The following is a 19,179-nucleotide window of genomic DNA, read 5'->3' on the forward strand; positions in this document are numbered from 1 at the left end:
CGGCGGGTGTACCAGGGTGGGGGTTAAGGGGAAGGGAGGGAAGTCGGGAGGGAGGGGCACCAGGGGAAGACCTCGTTAATGCCCCCCCATTCTTACTGCTCGTTATACACCATGTTCACCCCCACAACCCCCATTATATACGTATACCACCACAAAGTATGTCTCGTGTGTCTGGCCAAGGTTATACTAGCATATATAAAGGCCTCCGACCCCCAGAGGCGATTTTCATGGATGAAAGTGCGAAATAGTTCGGGTAATTTCCCCAGTTTAGTTTTCAGTGATGGTAATAATATACCTGGTTGATACCTGGTTGATGGGGTTCTGGGAGTTCTTCTACTCCCCAAGCCCGGCCCGAGGCCAGGCTCGACTTGTGAGAGTTTGGTCCACCAGGCTGTTGTTTGGAGCGGCCCGCAGGCCCACATACCCACCACAGCCCGGTTGGTCCGGCACTCCTTGGAGGAATAAATCTAGTTTCCTCTTGAAAATATATATTTTCAGAGAGATCCATACTATGGATTCAGTGCTTCTTATTACTAAATTTTCTGATAAAAAGGGGGGGGGGAAGGGTAGAAGGGGGGGGGAAGAGGAGAAAGACAAGGGGGTCACAGGGAGAGATGGGGTGAAGAGGGGGAAAGGGTGGAAAGAGGAGGGGGAAGCAGAGACCCAGGGGACAGTAGGGTACCCCTTCTATATATGTATAAATGGTGTTGTAAATACTATCTCAATACATCATTATGAAATCTTCATTATCTCATTATATCACCTTACATTAGCATGTCATTATATCTACATCTTGTATAGTACCTAATAAGCCAAGTTGTTTAACAAGCAGAATTTTCTAAAAATATTACATTTTTCAACTTTTTTTTCTAGTGGAAACATAAAGCTATTGAGTTAAAAGTAACATAGAAATTTGATCAAAGTTAATGTAACCTATCTTAACATAACCAAACTCTCAGTAATTAATGGTCTTAATATAATATAATAATAATAATTGGAAATAAACGAAAATCACTCTGCATGTTAGGCAATTCGGGTGTAAGAAGCTAAGCTGGTTTAGAGGTTGTTGACCCCAGATCACATGGTTTACAGGCTCGGGTCTAAGGGTACTTCTAACCTGGTTGATCTAAGGCGATCAACCGTCTAAGATGACGAGAAGTGGACTAAGGGCCAATAGTAGTTCTGGGGTTTCTATCCAGCCCTTAGTTAACTTAGTGGAGGAAGGAGAGACTTTACCCCGTCCCTGTGACACGGGCCTTACATACTAGGCCAATTAGTGTGGTTCTGGCGATTGATTGATTGATAAAGATTAAGCCACCCAAAAGGTGGCACGGGCATGAATAGCCTGTAAGTGGTGGCCCTTTTGAGCCATTACCAGTTTCAAGAGGTGATACTGGAGATCTGTGGAGGCGCGACTGCACCCTGCGTGACGGGAGATGTCTCCCGTGTGGTTCTGGCTGTTAGGTACGACATATATACATACATATTGTCCCGCATCCTGTACCACACGCTGACAGGTCATCGTCACCTCTGCCTTCCTGACGTCACCAGCCTCACGACAGGTGGTATAATGACATCCTGTAATGTTCCTACCCATTACACCCCAACTCCACCTCCCCCCATCTAACCCAAGCCCCCACCTTCCCCCAACCTCCCCTAACCTCTCCCCTCTCCCAGGCATTGTTTCACCCCCCCAGGGACTCCCTGTCCCCCGCCCCCCACGCCAGAGTCATTCCCTATCATCCCAGACGTTCCCCCCCCCCACTCTTCCCCACTTCCCCCACAAGACTTCTATCCCCACTTCAAGCGTAATCCACAGACATTTGTGTCACGTTGTAACACCGTAAATGTGTTTAGTTAATGTTACATAATACATGAGTTAGTCAGACAGGATATTTGAAGGTGTCGGATTGCCTGGTCTTAGCAATTAAAGTCACACCTCTAGAGTGTTAATTGTTACAGGTCAGGTCGTGTGAATTGACCTTACCCGCTGCTAAGTTGATAATTGCAGATGGTTAGGGGTGTCTTTCCATCAAACAAGCCGCTGTCCAGGCATGGTAGGTAGAGAGCCTGAGGCTATGTTACTGGTGGACGGAGTTTACCTCCCAGATTCCCCATAAATCCCCATGGAACTGTACATTCGAGATCAGCAGAGAACAGATCAGACACAGAAGACTGAGCAGCAGCGGGAGGTTAGTCGCTTCTCGCGAGACTGAGGCCGTGCAGGCTCTCACACCTGGTAAAAGTTGTCTGTCAAAAACTATCCAACTTAGATTCAGAGACTTTGGTGAGTTGAACAGTTAAGGTGACAAATTTGGTGTGTTTCTGACTGAAGGTGTTGTGTGATTTTCAGGGAGAGTCAGCCGTAGTGACCTCACTGTCTTGTGTGGTGACTCACATTGTATATTATTGTTGTCAATTAGCATCCGAAGGTATGATTTAAAAATTATATCCCTATGAATGAAGATCTAATGCTAAATATATAATTAATTAACTTACTTTTTAAACTAACTTTAAATGTGTTCTCTAGATCTTGGATTTTCTGATATGTTGCAGGCTAGAGTGTAGAGCACTCTGAGCTTACTGGCTTAAAGATTATAGTACATGTTTATAGCAGATACAATTGATACATGATAACATCTTTGATAATTTTGTGGTACAGACAAGTTCCATTCCTCTATCTTGTATGTACTGAGTTAGAATGGATGGTGGCAGCTCTTTAACTCTTAACCTTTCTACTTTCTATCTTTTCTACTACTCTATTATTTTCAACTTCCTCCCCCAGTGATCTAATTTTCTTCTTCCCTCTAACTTTCCCTCTCCCTTGACTCTTTACTCCCCCTACCTCCCTTCCACCTCTCTACCTCCCGCACCCCAAACCCTCACCTATTTCTTTATTTTTCATTTCTTTCATTTCCCATTTTCCGATACGTTAGAACGTGGTCGTGCCAGACCGGTAGACTGTCTTTCACTGGGTCGTTATGATGCTATTGGGTGTACACACTTCCGTGCTGCTCAGGATATCCTCACAATACACCCAAACTTTGCCAGTACACACTACACACCTGCAGGACACACCGTCACCAGGTGTGGCCTGCTGGACACACCGTCACCTGGTGTGGCCTGCTGGACACACCGTCACCTGGTGTGGCCTGCTGGACACACCGTCACCTGGTGTGGCCTGCTGGACACACCGTCACCAGGTGTGGCCTGCTGGACACACCGTCACCAGGTGTGACCTGCTGGACACACCGTCACCTGGTGTGGCCTGCAGGACACACCGTCACCAGGTGTGGCCTGCACTCGTCACACAAATATAACACATAATACTGAAGATCATTTTCTAATTGTGCATTGCACAGTCCGCAAGACACATCACCGTGACACTGCACCATAACAATATACCGTGACACTACACCGTGACACTACACCGTGACACCACACCGTGACACCACACCGTGACATCTTCATAGTTTCATCTCTAGCCTCAAGGTGTGGGTGACGTCACTGCTGGTGATTACAGTTAAACAGGTGTTTCTGCTCGTTACCGTCCCGCCTCCCATTGTTCCATCCCATTTGGGGCTTAAATTGACGATTTCTTTTTTTTACACGGAGATAAGCTTGCTTTGTTACACTTTAATTAAGGTTACTTCATCCACGCTAAACTGCGTCATCCACGCTAAGCTGCATTTCCTGACCCCCCCCCCTTCAGCGAGGGGAACGTGTAGGCCCATCACGTGTAGATGGGTGGATGTGGGCGTGGCTCCTACGTGACCCCCAGTAGCCTGAGGTCACGGGGAGTGCTTCATATTGTAAGGTTTTCTTCCACAAGCTTTACGGGCTCACCATAGCCCGTGCTACATGGACACTTCGTCCTGAGTAGCTAAACCTGAAACAACAACTTCCACAAGCTCAGAGGTCACGACCTCTCCGCAGGGTACAGTCGCACCTCCACAGATCTCCAGTATCAGCTAATGATACTGGTAATGGCTCCAAAGGGCCACCACTTACGGGCTATTCATGCCCGTGCCACCTTTTGGGTGGCTTAATCTTCATCAATCAATCAATCCACAAGCTTCAGACAAGTGTGCCACAACTGTCTGTAGGCTATGGCGGATCACTTGATGATCAGTTCTCCCTCTGTCAGAGACTGTAATCTCTCACTTGGGGAGTAGAAGAACTCCCAGAACCCCATCCAGGTCTGACATATGTAGTATACAGTGTTCTGAATGATTCCTTACGCAAGTTTCTAAAGGTCGTTCTTATGTTGGCCATTCTGGCATATGCCGCTGATGTTATCCTCTTGATATGGACTTCAGGAGACAGGTCTGGCGTGATATCAACTCCCAGGTCTTTCTCTGTTTCTGGATCTTGAAGAATTTCATCTCCCAAATGATACCTTGTATCTGGCCTCCTGCTTCCTACGCCTGTCATCATTACATTACATTTGCTTGGGTTAAAAATCTAACAACCATATGTTTGACCATTCCTTAAGTTTGTCCAGGTCTACTTGAAACGTCAGACTGTCCTCCTCTGTCTTAATCCTTCTCATAGTTTTAGTATCGTCAGAAACATTGAGAAGAATGAGTCTATACCCTCTGGGAGATCATTTACGTATATCAGAAACAGGAAGGTCCGAGTACAGAGCCCTGTGGGACTCCACTGGTGACTTCACGCCAGTGTGAGGTCTCACCTCTTACTGTAACTCTCTGCTTCCTATTGCTTAGGTACTCCCTTATCCACTGGAGCGCCCTACCAGTTGCTCCTGTGTGTGTGTGTGTGTACTCACCTATTTGTGCTTGCGGGGGTTGAGCTCAGGCTCTTTGGTCCCGTCTCTCAACTGTCATCAACTGGTGTACAGGTTCCTGAGCCTACTGGGCTCTATCATATCTACATTTGAAACTGTGTATGGAGTCAGCCTCCACCACATCACTTCCTAATGCATTCCGTTTGTCAACCACTCTGACACTAAAAAAGTTCTTTCTAATATCTCTGTGGCTCATTTGGGCACTCAATTTCCACCTGTATCCCCTATTACGTGTTCCTCTTGTGTTAAATAACATGTCCTTATCTACGATATCAATTCGTTTGAGAATCTTGTACGTGGTGATCATGTCCCCCCTAACTCTTCTATCTTCCAGCGACGTGAGGTTTAACACCCGTAGTCTCTCCTCGTAGTTCATACCTCATTCGTAGCTTAGTGTGTGTGTGTGTGTGTGTGTGTGTGTGTGTGTGTGTGTGTGTGTGTGTGTGTGTGTGTGTGTGTGTGTGTGTGCGCGCTTGCGTGCGTGTGCATCCACAGTGGGTCAACTGCCTTCGACTTAAGTGTTCCTGGGCCACCTGTGGACACCAACTGGTTGCTGGACGACCTTGGGCAGTGAGAGCCAAGCTGGTCGTGTGAGGGCCAGGGACCAGGCACACTAAGGGAACCACGGCAGGACCTACGACCCATCAAGTCGGAGGAGCATCCAGAGGAGACCTGAGGGAGGTCATCGGACCAGACCCCGTGGAGACCACCCCTGGCCAGCTCATGGCTTAGGTTAGTGTGTGGATAGAGACCCCTCGCAACGGGGAGGACAGCTGGACAACTGCACTCCCTGAGGTAACTGACGGTGTGAAGAGTAGACGCCGAGCTGGAGAGGTCTTCAGACCACTAACCCAGTGGCCGACATGAGAGGGGCTAGAGTGGGAATGTTGGGGCTGGGGGGGGGGGCTTCCAGTCGTCTCATTTTCCGTACCACAGGCGGCTGTGCCACTTACTGCTGCTGTTGCTGGTAATGCTGCTGGTGGTGCTTTACACCATACATGGCGTGCTTACCACCATCCACTTCCCGTCCATAGCGGCGTGTGAGAGGTCAGTGTGGGGGGGCATGGGGCCTTGGCCCTCTGGTGTCAGAGCGTCCCACGGACGGAAGACGCCCACTATATGACCAGGAAGATCATGTCACCTTCACCAGCTACTATCGAGGTCGGAATCTTTTCTGTCAATTGCGGTCTTATATCTTACCTTCGGCTGTTTATGTATCATTATGTGTGTTTACGTATGTCTGTATCAGCAGGTCTCTGTCAGTGTCTTGCGGTTTGCCTCATTTCCTCAATGTGTGTCACGACGCCGCCTTGACAGTGTTCACATGGCGCTCCGAGAGACACGCTATGTGTGTGTGTGTGTGTGTGTGTGTGTGTGTGTGTGTGTGTGTGTGTGTGTGTGTGTGTGTGTGTGTGTGTGTGTGTGTGTGTGTGTGTGTGTATGTATGTGTGTGTGTAGAGGGGAGCGTGCAGAGCCTCGCCCGACCTCATACTTCACGCGACGCTTTGACTGGCGCGGGGGCCGTGAGGTTTACGCACCACATGGTGATAGATGCGTAGAGGAGCTGGGGAGAAGCTCTGGGGGGAGGAGGGGTGGGGGAGTAGCTTGCGATCTGTGCATACGGTAGTCTATACTCCCCCCCCTCTCCCCCCGTCATTCCCATCTACCACATGATAGTTCTAGCTATCACCGCCCCTACCACAACTTACAACCCCGTTCCCTACGACCAACCACCAGCACCGTCAATACCCCCCCCTTCCACCACCACCCCCCCCCCCTTCCACCACCACCCCACCACCAGCACCCTCTCAACCTTCCCCCCCCCCTCAACCTCAGCCCTTGACACAAGGACCTCGACCGGAACAAGCGATTGTGTTTATTAATCACAATCGTGATTCTCAAGTTTATTAAACTTGAGAATCTCATCCCACCCTCCGAGTCACGTATCACGAACTTCACGTTGATTAAGTGTTCACTTCTTAAGCTGCGAACAAAGAGCCCTTAAGTCTATGACTTAAGGGCTCCTTAAATCTATGACTCAAGTGTATCTTGCTGCACCAAGTGCGACACTTGATACTCCTTCCACAACTTAGTCTTCGCCTGATGTCATCATGATATAGATATGCCAGCATATTGGCCACGCACTCACACTCATGTCCATTAATCAGTAGACAATGCCGAGGAGATTAAAGGAAAAGCAGGAGGGAGAGGAAGAATGCAAAGGACAGAGGACAGAAGAGAAGAGGAACAGATGCAACAGATCTATGAAGGAATACATAAACAGAATAGTATAAAATAATGCAAATATACATTGCATGCAGAGCAAAGAAACAGTCGACTTGACTACATAGTCATATATGAGGGAAACTGAGAGTGAATGAGCACGTGATAAGACTGCCACAGGGCACCAGAACATACAGTGAGAAAACTAACTGTTTAGAAACATGATGCCAGATTCAGTGGAGTGTTGATGACTGTGCTGGAACACCTCCCACCCTACTCCCACCCTACTGATGACTCCCACCCTACTCCCACCCTACTGATGACTCCCACCCTATTCGAGGTCTATGATAAAATAGAGAAAATAACACTGGTCAAAGAAGGATGGGCAGAGTGTGTATTTTGGGACTGCAGAAATGTTTTTGGCACATAAGAGACTAATTACTGCACAAGCTGAAATGTTTCTCTCCAGATGTTCCACCATTCTTGACCTGATTACCTTCCCTCCGGCAGTTTACGTGAGCTATACGACAGTGACAAGGGTCTGCAGTTTACTGCTTCATTACTATATACTTTTGTTTGTGAAAACTGAGACTATGTTTTGCCTTTATCTATACTTCTGGTGGTGGTGGTGAGTGCGTGGTGAGTGCGTGGCCATGTTTGGTCATAGTGGCTTTATTCAACTATTTTGAAGCTGTCACTCACGCTCCTCACCCCTCCACACTCACGCTCCTCACCCCTCCACACTCACGCCCCTCACCCCTCCACACTCACGCCCCTCACCCCTCCACACTCACGCCCCTCACCCCTCCACACTCACGCCCCTCACCCCTCCACACTCACGCCCCTCACCCCTCCACACTCACGCCCCTCACCCCTCCACACTCACGCCCCTCACCCCTCCACACTCACGCCCCTCACCCCTCCACACTCACGCCCCTCACCCCTCCACACTCACGCCCCTCACTCCTCCACACTCACGCCCCTCACCCCTCCACACTCACGCCCCTCACCCCTCCACACTCACGCCCCTCACCCCTCCACACTCACGCCCCTCACCCCTCCACACTCACGCCCCTCACCCCTCCACACTCACGCCCCTCCACACCAAAGTGAAGCTTTGGCGGTGCGGTATCTCAAGGAAAAGTGTTGAGTATACAAAGTTCGGTCATTAGCACGCGGAATGTCTATGGTCCTCCGCCGTATTTGGCACGTTCGTGTCGCAAGGACGGGCTGTACCACACAACTTGCAGCCAGTGACTGATAAATAACTATACTGGATTTAACTCAGTTTTCATCTGGAGACTTCAACGCGGAAGTAGCTAGCGAGGGGTGCCAGGCTCTCATGGTGCCAGGGTGCCAGGTTCTCATGGTGCCAGGGTGCCAGGGAGGCCGCTTGAGGGAACACATGGTGATGGGTAAGAGGCACTCTTGTCACCTTAGAAGTGGCTCTGGATGCTAACTTAAGCGATTTGTGAGGAAGAGTGAAGCAAAGCATGTTGGCTTTATCATAAACGTCGGAGATACAGAATTGCTAATATGGGTGGTGGTGGAAGGCTGGGTAGTGGTGGTGGTGGTGGCGTGGAGGCACAAGGAACAAAGTTCTGAGCAAGCCTGCTCAAGCACGAATGTTCCCGCACATTGTTTAGTGACTCAAATGTTCCAAATTCGTCAAAATGTTATTGAGCAACTCGTGAAGTTTTCAGATTAGTCGAGAAGCAGCAGGCTGTGACTCCTGACTGGCCGCAGTGTTTGTGTGAGAGACAGGTGAGTAAATCTTTCTTCAGGGACGCATAGAATTTCTCTTGAGTGACAAGGTATGTTACAAGGAATGCTGCGAGAACACCTCCACTCCCCCTCCCCCCCCCCCTCTCTCCCTCCACAAGAGTTGCAGGTGGAATGTGTCATTGAGGACGTCCTGGTGGGAACTGGTGCCGCACTGCCACGCCTTGGTCACTAGCTGTAGCAACACTAGTTGAAATAATCCTGTGAAGATAGTTGAGGCAACATGGGACTCTACGGTACGGGGGTGAGGTTATGTCACCCACAAATAACAAGGTTTACTTTCTCGCTTGAATACTAAAAACAGTGATCTTGACAAACACCTGAACGGCGAACGTAACTGAAGGCACACTCGGCAACTTTGCCGAAGGAGGCGAGGTCTTTGTATGTTGAGTTGGCTGGAACACAACACCAGGGACCGTAGCATGAGCAGGAGGACAGTGTTTCATAATGCTATTGAGTAGTGTTGTGTAAACACCAGTGCGAGATGGTGCTATCGGGACTCTACAATCAACATTAATATAATTTCCATAAAGCTCACTCTAGCACAAGCCAGACCTTACGCCATAATATAATTCAGAAATTATGACATTCCATAGCAGCAAGAAGCTTTGAAGCGAGGCTCATGTAGTGTCAGTAATTTTAATAATGTCTTTAAGGAAACATGAAATCGTGATGAAGACATAGTTGTCGTGTGAAGCAACAGATGAGGACGGTTGAGTTAGTGAATCATTCTAAGGTCCCGAGGAAAGGCGGGTGTCGACACCCGGCGGGTTGGTCTTGCTCAAGGATTCCCGTCTCCGAGGTGTTTGTTGAGTGTAGTGTAGCGTCTCCTGAGGTGTGGAGACCCTCGTGGACCATAGCAGCCTGGTCTTATCCTGTGCCGTCAGCTCCACCTGGTATTCATATGCTGGTATATTGTGGTCGCTGGTAGCTAGTTGGACGGTATAGTGCAGGCTACATCTGCTTCATTTCACATGAAGATCAACCAAGCCTAGCTGGTTAAACGTGTTTCCCAGTCCATGTTGGTGTGGTGAAAGTCTCCAGTGATTAGCAGGTTTGCTCTCATTTGATTTGCTATTGATGCTGTAGTCAGTGTTTATGTTGGTTTGGTTATCTTCACACGTCTAGATCGTGTGTGTGTGTGTTTCTGTACTCACCTATTTGTGCTTGCAGGATCGAACATTGACTCTTGGATCCCGCCTATTCTGTGTGTGTGTGTGTGTGTGTTTGTGTGTGTGTATGTATGTTTCCTCAGTTCTTGCATAGTTGTGTTTACTTGGAACAAGATCCAGCTTTAGAGCCCCGCCTCAGATGGTGCATTCATACTTCTTGATTTTCCAGTGTTTAGTCATACATGCTCTTGAAGCCGTGAATGGTGGTTGCTGCCACCACCTCCCATGCACCTTACTGATCTTGGGAATCACTCTTACTACATACGAGCATTCCCTGGTGTTTATCTAACTCATGCATGTTAAAACCTTTCATCTGTGCCTTCTATTACTGCTGTCCTTCACCTGGAAAAACATTGTATTTACATTATCTATTCTTCTCGGTATTTTGTATGCTGTAATCATATCATCTCTTGTCCTCCTCTCTTCTAATGTCGTTAGTTATCTTAGCCAGGTCCTCGTATTCTATTCCACTTATCTCTGGTATTTGTGGCATAATATGAGGACTTTCCTAATTTCTTCTTGCGCCTTCCCAGGTGTGTGTTGCGTGCAGCAGTTGTATACTCTGGGACTGGCATAAGATGCAGCCTGTGCAGTAGTGTTCAAGAGTCCTTCTTAATGTTGCTGGAAGCATTCTTATTCTTGCTAGTCCTGCAAAAACTTCTGGTGAGATTCTGCTTATAATATGCATATATGTGTGTGCGTGCGTGAACACTCGCTCGCAATTGTATTGTCGTGTGTGTGCGTGCTGCTGCTTCAAGGACGCGTTGGGTAATGGGTTACGGCCAGTGTCGGAAGCTTCTCCCATAGTTACTGTGGGAACTGTGTCCAGCGCCTCAGGTGTTGCTCCCAGCTGTTGACCAACCACGCCCCCTGCACCCCCACGCCACAGCCCCCGCACCCCCCCCCCCTCCACCCTTCAGCCCCAGCACCCCCCACCCCCGCAGGAGTGCCTGGGGACCAGTGTGAGGAGTGCCACGACGGAGACACGACTTCCCACGTAATTGCATTGGGTTTATATGACCTTTAGAGACTTGAGCAGGTGGCCCTCTGTCTCGTCCCTCATAGCAGTAGTGGAGAAAGCAGTAGCAGACGGAGAAAGCAGGAAACTGCTTTGTAAAATATAGACAAAAACAGTTAAGAGACAAAAATATAATAGTCTGTAGCCTCGTGTACGCAGATCATCTTTTGAATAGAATAATTATAGCAATTAGGCAATTTACTCTATAGCCATAAAGAATGTACTCATTACTTAAGCAATCTTGAATCTTATCAGCACATACGTGGGCAGTAAATCTATATGGCAATCACGAAATAATAATCTAACATTTGAGCAGTCCTAAGTGATTACATGAGCAGTCCTAAGTGATTACATGAGCAGTCCTAAGTGATTACATGAGCAGTCCTAAGTGATTACATGAGCAGTCCTAAGTGATTACATGAGCAGTCCTAAGTGATTACATGAGCAGTCCTAAGTGATTATATCCACAACATCGATCATTGGTAAGTAATCAAATGTCCTGTTTCTTGGAGCTACAGTAATCAAGCCTAATGGTCTCTAACATGACTAAATATGTACACTCAACGTATTCTATACGACTAAATATAGATAGATAAATAATCAATAAGGTAATGAGCACTTCAAGTAATATAGGAATATAGCCACGTAGTATAGCAATAACGTAGGCTACAGTAAATGTAGCCTACTTTATAAATTATAAATATTTTATAATAATACTATTTCTGACTTGTAATAAAACCAAACTCAATGTGACAATCGGCCACACATCAAATAATAATAATGATACTCATGAATCAATGAACAATGCACTATTCACAAAATCCTCATCATTCACCTTGAGTCGCTGTCACCCTCATTATGCCTCACACTCGCCAGAAAACCGCTAACACTTCAGCAACATTTCTCACAGAAAACGGTCAGCTGGGCCGAGTTATGTACATACCCAATTCCGCCATGCGAGGCTGACACGACTGGGTCAGAATGATATCATAACGACGTGATGTATTCGTGAGGAAATGTTTGGATCAGGGCGGGGGATCGAACCAGCGTCCTGGTTTAAGCCCAGGACGCGCGCCTTAACCCATGGGCCAAGATTATGCTAAAGATTATACAATCTGGTATCCGTCTGTATTCAATATGATTCTGGAGGCGCTGAGCTCGAAGCCAACCCGATTTGTACCTGTAGCCCCAATAAGCTTTGGTAATGGTGTCATTGTTCATTATTGTTCTCTCTCTGACATTGAATTTAGGGACACTGGGCAATATTGAAGTTGTTGTTTAGTGTGTGTGTGTGTGTGTGTGTGTGTGTGTGTGTGTGTGTGTGTGTGTGTGTGTGTGTGTGTGTGTGTGTGTGTGTGTGTGTGTGTGTGTGTGTTTTGACGTCCGGGAGGCAGAATGCAGGAAAGAGGTAGAAGGGAAGTGAGGAGGAAAAGGGGAGGGGGAAGGTGGGGAGGTGGGGGGGGGGGGATGTTAGCAGGCGGCGATAGGTGGCGTGAGGAGTGAGTGGTGTTGCTGTCAGGTGAGGTGGAGGCTGACCTTACCTGTCGTGCCTACCCAGGGGCGCGAACCGTGTCTCAACCCCACCCACACCTGCCCACCACAACCACCCACACCTGCACCCCCCATCCTTACCAAGTCCACACCTGCTCTAACCTATCCACGACCGAGGATAAATACTTGTCAACTTATCAACCTCTGCGCCTCTTCCCATACCTGGGAGTCAAGAATGGTGACCTTAGTCAAATATGGCCATACATCAACACCGAACAGCTGACTGGCAGAATACTCCCTCCGGCTCCGGATAAACGGCAATATTCGGTAAACCGGAGTGTTCTCATGTGATCTTATCGTTGATATCGGATAAAAGCCATTATTGAGTAAACCGGTCAGTTCTCGCTATACCGGTTTATGAAAATCCACACACCACCACCTACCTCACCCCCCCCCCCGCCCCCCCCAACACCAACATCCCACCCCTCTACACCCACATGACATGAACCTTTCGAAGTGGATCTGTGAGAACGGAGTGCCGTTCTTGCTGACTACTGCGAGGTCTCCACTTAGGCTAACATTGATTTTATTTACTGATATTTGTACCAATATATTTTGTGATGGGGATTATTAAGAGTTGCTCTCCTTTACTTCCTCTTCCCCCCTCTCTCTCTTCCCTGTTTCCTCTCACCTCTTCCTTCTTGTCATGCCGACGATTGGATAGCTCACATATACTACCTCTCATTGTTATATTTTGTATGGCTTGTCTCCCACACAGTCACTCTCTCTCTCTCTCTCTCTCTCTCTCTCTCTCTCTCTCTCTCTCTCTCTCTCTCTCTCTCTCTCTCTCTCTCTCTCTCTCTCTCTCTCTCTCTCTCCCTCTCTCTCCCTCTCTCCCTCCGTCTCTCCCTCTCTCCCTCCCTCCCTCCGTCTCTCCCTCCCTCCCTCCGTCTCTCCCTCCCTCCCTCCGTCTCTCCCTCTCTCCCTCCCTCCCTCCCTCCCTCCCTCCCTCCCTCCCTCCCTCCCTCCCCCCCCCCCCGGCATCCCCTCCTTTTTTCGTGTTAGAATGGAATGTGACCGAGAGTGAATGAGGGAGGTAAGCCAAGACCTCTCGTGTTGGTCCCCAGGGAGGAGCGGGGGGGGGGGGGGCGGCTGCACGCTCACCAAGCCCACCTTCCCTGCAGGTAAACTGAAACTGTTGTGCGGTAAACTGAAGCCCTAGAGCACGGGTATACTGGGTGTGAACGATGGGAGTGTGGCACAGCGCAACACCATTAAATCGAATGTGCTTTGGGTGTAAATCATCTGTGGAAAATAAAAGGGGTGAGCACGGACATGGACATAACACCCTACTACATACTACATATATATACTACACAGACAGCAGGAGCGGGACCTCCACAGATCTCCAGTATCAGCTCTTGATACTGGTAATGGCTTAAAATGGCCACCACTTACGGGCAATTCATGCCCGTGCCACCTTTTGGGTGGCTTAATCTTCATCATCAGGAGCGGGGCTGTAACTGAGGAATTCCTCTTCGGGAATCTGTGTGTGTGTGTGTACAAGACATATGTTAGATGCATGTGTTCATGCACTGAGCTCTTTCTACCCTTTCTTCCTGTACATATTCAACTTAACTAGCACCTGTTACTCATCCACTCTCTCAGCTAGTCTCGACGGAGGATCATGGAGAACGCCTTATAGGTCAGGATGGGGTGGGGGGATGGTTGTAAGACGTGCATGGTTTTAGGTCAGTCCATACACTGTGTACTCCCGCCAGCCGTCAGGAGAGTGCCGAGGCTGGAGGTGTTGTGTCTCGCTAGAGGGTGGGAGGCCAGGCAAGTAGAGAGGAGGGAGGGGAGAACCAGGAGAGGGAGGGATAGAAGAGCGGGAAGTGAAGAGAGAAGAGAGGGAGAGGAGGGTGAAGGATACTACACTAGAACTTCCGCGTCTTTCATTCACCTTTTTATCAGGCGGTTGTGGTTGTCGGTGGCGTGCTGTCATGGCTGCTGTGAGGGGTGGGGCGGGGTGCTGCTACCACCACAATAAAAGAACATAGATGTCTACTATAATAGAGAATGTTGGAGGCCATACACTTGGGGTTAAGTTCACACAGGAGGCCTGATGTTTAAGTTCACACAAATTGCCAGTGGGATTGGTCTGGGGTCTGGGATGAACATAGGCTCGGCGGTTTCGCCAAAATTCAAAAGGGAACAGCGTGCCAGAGTCGCACTCAGACTCCCACGACGATTTCAGGTACTGGCTGCCGGATAGCCCTGTAAATATTTTGAAGAACAAAAATTCAAATTAATGATTTTTTCTCATAATAATATGCAACATTATTCACTGATGCCGGGAAAATTGTCATAATATTTCCGATATTCATATTTCAGCCGTAGCCCGATAAAATATCTAATTTAAAAGCAGCCACCATTCCTCCAACAGCCTCACCTACCGAAGGCAGAACCTAACCTAACCTAACCTAACCTAACCTAACCTAACCTAACCTAACCTTCACACAAATACAAAGCCAATGGTTAACTATTATATTGAAAAAAAAAATCATTTTTTTTTTACTTATAGTAATATACGGCATAATTCACTGATCTCGGGAAAATAAAACGAAATTTTCTGATGCTCAAACTTCAGCCGTACTACCATAAACACACCACTTCATTACAGCCTCCTCTCCTTGTGAATGGCGCATCGTCAGCCCGTCCTCCTCAGTGTTCGTAACATTATTAAACTCTTCTATTAAAGTGCTCAAGCCTAACCCACCCGAGAACCCACGAACAGAAAACGGGACATCACATCAATTTCGCGACCTGCTACCATTTTTTGTACATCAATTTTTGGTCTTAGGTAAATTATGTCAAAATGTGGCGTGGTATTAGGAGAACGGGTTGATGCATGCCGGGCGGCTCCACCAACTTGGGTACGAAGCAATTAGTAATTATTTAATTTGAAAACAAAAGTATTCAAAAGTTTCTTTTCCTATACAGAGAGAGAGAGAGATAGTGGGGAGGGATAACGAGAGGCAGAGAGAGATAATGAGATAGAGAGGGGGATGGAAAATTAGAGAGAGAAGAGGAGATAGAAAGAGGAAGAGAGACAGAGAGGGAAGGAGAGAGACAGAGAGGGAAGGAGAGAGACAGCGAGGGAAGGAGACAGAGATAGACAGTAGGTAGATAGATGAGTAGATGGAGTGATACATGGATAGAGCAATAGAGGAATGAATAGATGAAAGGATGGATGGATAAAGATAACTATCACTATCAATGGTCCAAGACATTTCAAGACGGTCCCGCTACACATAAGGGACATAACTGGCCAGCCTCTCACAGTGCTCAAAAGAAAACTTGATAAACACCTCTAAAAGATACCCGATCAACCAGGCTCTGAATCATACGTCAAGTTGCCGACAGCCGCATCCAACAGCCTGGTTGAGCAGGCCACCAACCAGGATTCCTGGTCGGAGACCGGACCTCGGGGACATTGATACTCGGAAGCATCACACGCATAAACAAGGGAAAAGACAAGACGTTTTGGTTTCCTTAGAATTACGAAAATATATTACGCAGTATTCCCCAAGGAAAGGGGAATATTACGTAACGTAACCTGTAGAGCGTCTCTCTCTGATGAGGCGGCTGTAACCCATCACATCGTGACAGTGTTGCGTGACACAGCGGCTGGCGGCGTGTCACGGATGGAGAGGGTGTGGGGGGGCCTGGGAGTGTAGATATGATGGACACCTCATTAATGAGACGGGAAGGTGGCGTCACTCTGCTGGAGCCCCGCCAGGCACATGCTGGAGGAACACCTTCATCCTCCTCAGGATCAGCAGCCACTAACCAGGCCATTTACCCCGAAGAAGTCTCGTCCTAGACATTGGTAGACGGCTGCCCTTACCGAGGCGTGTTTAGTAACTTTCCCGAGAACGGAGGCTGCTGACAGGTCTTGTCAGAAGAACTCTTGGTCTGGAGTGGGTTTTAAGTACTGCTGCCGCAGAGTTTCAGCGGTGGGTGTTGAGGGCAAGAAAGTACCAATGTGGTCCCCCTAACAGAGCGTCTCATATACGGTTTGTTCACATGAACAAACTGCACACCGCCAGAGGCCTGGAGTATATGAGAACTTTATTTTAGTCTAACGTTGTGATTTCCGGTAACGTTGTCTAGGGATGATGTTGTAATAATGCTAAGCAGCATGTATGGACGAACTGAGAAGGTGGGAAGAGGCTCAGCGGAGCGGGGCCAACACACCACTGTGTAGGTGGGTGCGTGCGTGCGTGCGTGTGTGTGTGTGGCGAGGCGAAGGTCATTACAGGCAGAAGGAGACCCCGGGCGGGGAGTGATGGTCAGTCGTGGTGTGAGGGGCAGCGCGGGTAGGTCAGTCCCGCCTCGTCTGCTCTTAAGGGTGTGTCGTGTTTGTAGCGGCGAGGCGCCTTCATGCACATTGTGATGCCACTGAGCGTGTCTTGTGCTGTGGTCCCCTTCAAGCGGTGTCTTGTGTCCCATCATACGCTGTGATCCAGAACTGCACTAAGGGAACCAAAGTTTTTCATGGGACTGAGTGATTCGATCACTCCATTGAAAATACTACATGAACAATAAAGTCTCACAGACACTTCTTGCTTTCGCTTTCCATAAATATGAAAACTAGAGAAACGCCTCGGTAATGGCCAGGTCTCGCAGTGTGCAATTGCGATAGAAAACGTTTGACGTAGCTGTTGTGACTGGTTCAAATCTCTCCAGCGGCCGCTCTTGGAGCCAGCCGCCACTTTCTCCTTGAGATCATCGTCGTCATTATCAGAGGAGGAGACTGCTTACCCCTGGCCGCGTGTACAGGTGAGCGCCAGACCACCTTGGTCACCTTCCCCCTCTCATTTTCCAACATGCAAAGCCATGTACATGTCTATCCCACACTATCACAATATATATATTTTTTTACATACGAATTCAAGTGGGGACTGTTTACTAAACGCCAACTTGCTGTTCACTGAAAGCTTATGGTGGTATGAAAATATGTAATGCGTGAATTTGAGGAGAAATATTAGTTTAATTTATTAATGCTTTCCCTTCTGTACTGAAGGCGGGAAAGCACCAGTGATTTGAATAGTAAGATCATTTTGTTGCAATTCCTGGGTTTGTAGGATCTCATAATCCACACTGTCATGTTGCTGGCTAATGCCTTGTTTGATGGTTGTGGCTATTTTGCTTTGGTAATTACTTACTTGGTTGTGGTTACTAAATGTTAGGTCGTCTGGCATCATTATTCCCGGATGCTTTACATGTTTTCCCTCTGTGAGATATGATTGTGTTTTGTACTTTATCATTCAAGTTCAGAATTTGTATCATATTGAATTATGTATCTGGAATTTATCACTGTTGAACCATAATGATATTTTATGGTGCCCAGTTGATATCGGCTTGAAGTTCTTGTAGTTTTCAGTCTTCTACCGAGGCGGCTTTCATGCTGATATTTGTATCGTCTGCGAAAGATGACACGATGATACTGTGACTGGTATTTTTGTCTATCTCTGATGTGAGAAAAAGCAGTGGTGCAAGTACTGTGCCCTGAGGTACAGAGCTTTCCACTATGCTTGGTCTTGAGTTTGCTTAACTGATTATAACTCTTTGCATTCTTTTTGTCAGAAAATTGAATATCCGTCACCCTAATCTACCTATTATTCTTATGGATTTCATTATATGGACTCTCCACTGTAAAAATTTATCAAATGAAGTTGCAAAGTCCGTGTATACAATATCTGCATTGTGTTTTCTTCTAATGCTTCCTTCAGGTTAACATAGTACTTGAGTAATTGCGAAAAGCAGGATCTTCCTGGCTTAAATCCATGTTGATGTGGAGCCTAAAGTTCATCGTGTTCCATAATGCTACGGATTTAACTTCCCTCGAGTTCACTTTCATGGTATTTTTGACAGATCCCCCCCATGTTGTTTCTTATTATCCCAATCTATTTTACCATAGTTGAAGTCCTCCACAATCAAGATTCGATTTAGAATCATGTTTGCAGTTGAGGCATCTCTTTCCAGGATCGTTATCTTCTTGTAATGATTTCGGGGCTTAGCGTCCCCGCGGCCCGGTTCTCAACCAGGCCTCCTTTTTGTTGCACACCTCCAGGAAGCAGCCCGTAGCAGCTGTCTAACTCCCAGGTACCTATTTACTGCAAGGTAACAGGGGCATCAGTGTGAAAGAAACTGCCCATTTGTTTCCGCCTCCACCGGGGATCGAACCCTGAACCTCAGGACTACGAATCCGAAGCACTGTCCACTCAGTTCTCAGGCCCCTACAGGCAGGATAGCAATTAATGCCTAATTATTTCAGGCATACTCCTGCCTGGGTCTTCTGTCGTTTTGTGGAGTACTGTATATCACTGCTACTATTATCCGAGTCCCACTAGTCATATATGCTCATTTTATATAGTCACTGAATCCTTCAAAGCCTTTGGTCCGCAGCTCCTTAAATGTCCGATCCTTCTTGATCACTAGTGCTACTCTCCCTCCTTTGTCTTCAATTAAATCGAATCAAAAGCTATATTCATAAATGGTTGTACAGTTATGACTGGAAAGCTTACATAAAAACTACAGTTCATTAATTACATGAATCACAATAACAGCAGAGCAAATGGGGAGAATACTGCATTATAATTATGATGCCTGACATTTTC

General features: G+C 47.6%; 1 protein-coding gene across 8 annotated transcripts in view; it reads left to right on the forward strand.

Moving 5' to 3' along the window:
* The window catches only part of LOC123762560 (whirlin), a 261,198-nt gene that overhangs the window by 174,811 nt on the left and 67,208 nt on the right, over window positions 1–19,179 (forward strand). For 2 of the 8 annotated variants that reach the window (XM_045749090.2, XM_045749093.2), the window contains exon 1: window positions 16,655–17,338. The exons of 3 other annotated variants lie outside the window; for them this stretch is intronic. The gene's annotated coding sequence lies outside the window, so the exon portion shown is untranslated. Of the gene's footprint in view, window positions 1–16,653; window positions 17,339–19,179 lie in introns of those variants that run through there. 3 more of the 8 variants (XM_045749089.2, XM_045749092.2, XM_045749085.2) reach the window with 2 other exon arrangements.

Source organism: Procambarus clarkii, chromosome 27 (assembly GCF_040958095.1).
Source record: "Procambarus clarkii isolate CNS0578487 chromosome 27, FALCON_Pclarkii_2.0, whole genome shotgun sequence".
NCBI classification, from domain to species: Eukaryota; Metazoa; Arthropoda; class Malacostraca; order Decapoda; family Cambaridae; genus Procambarus; species Procambarus clarkii.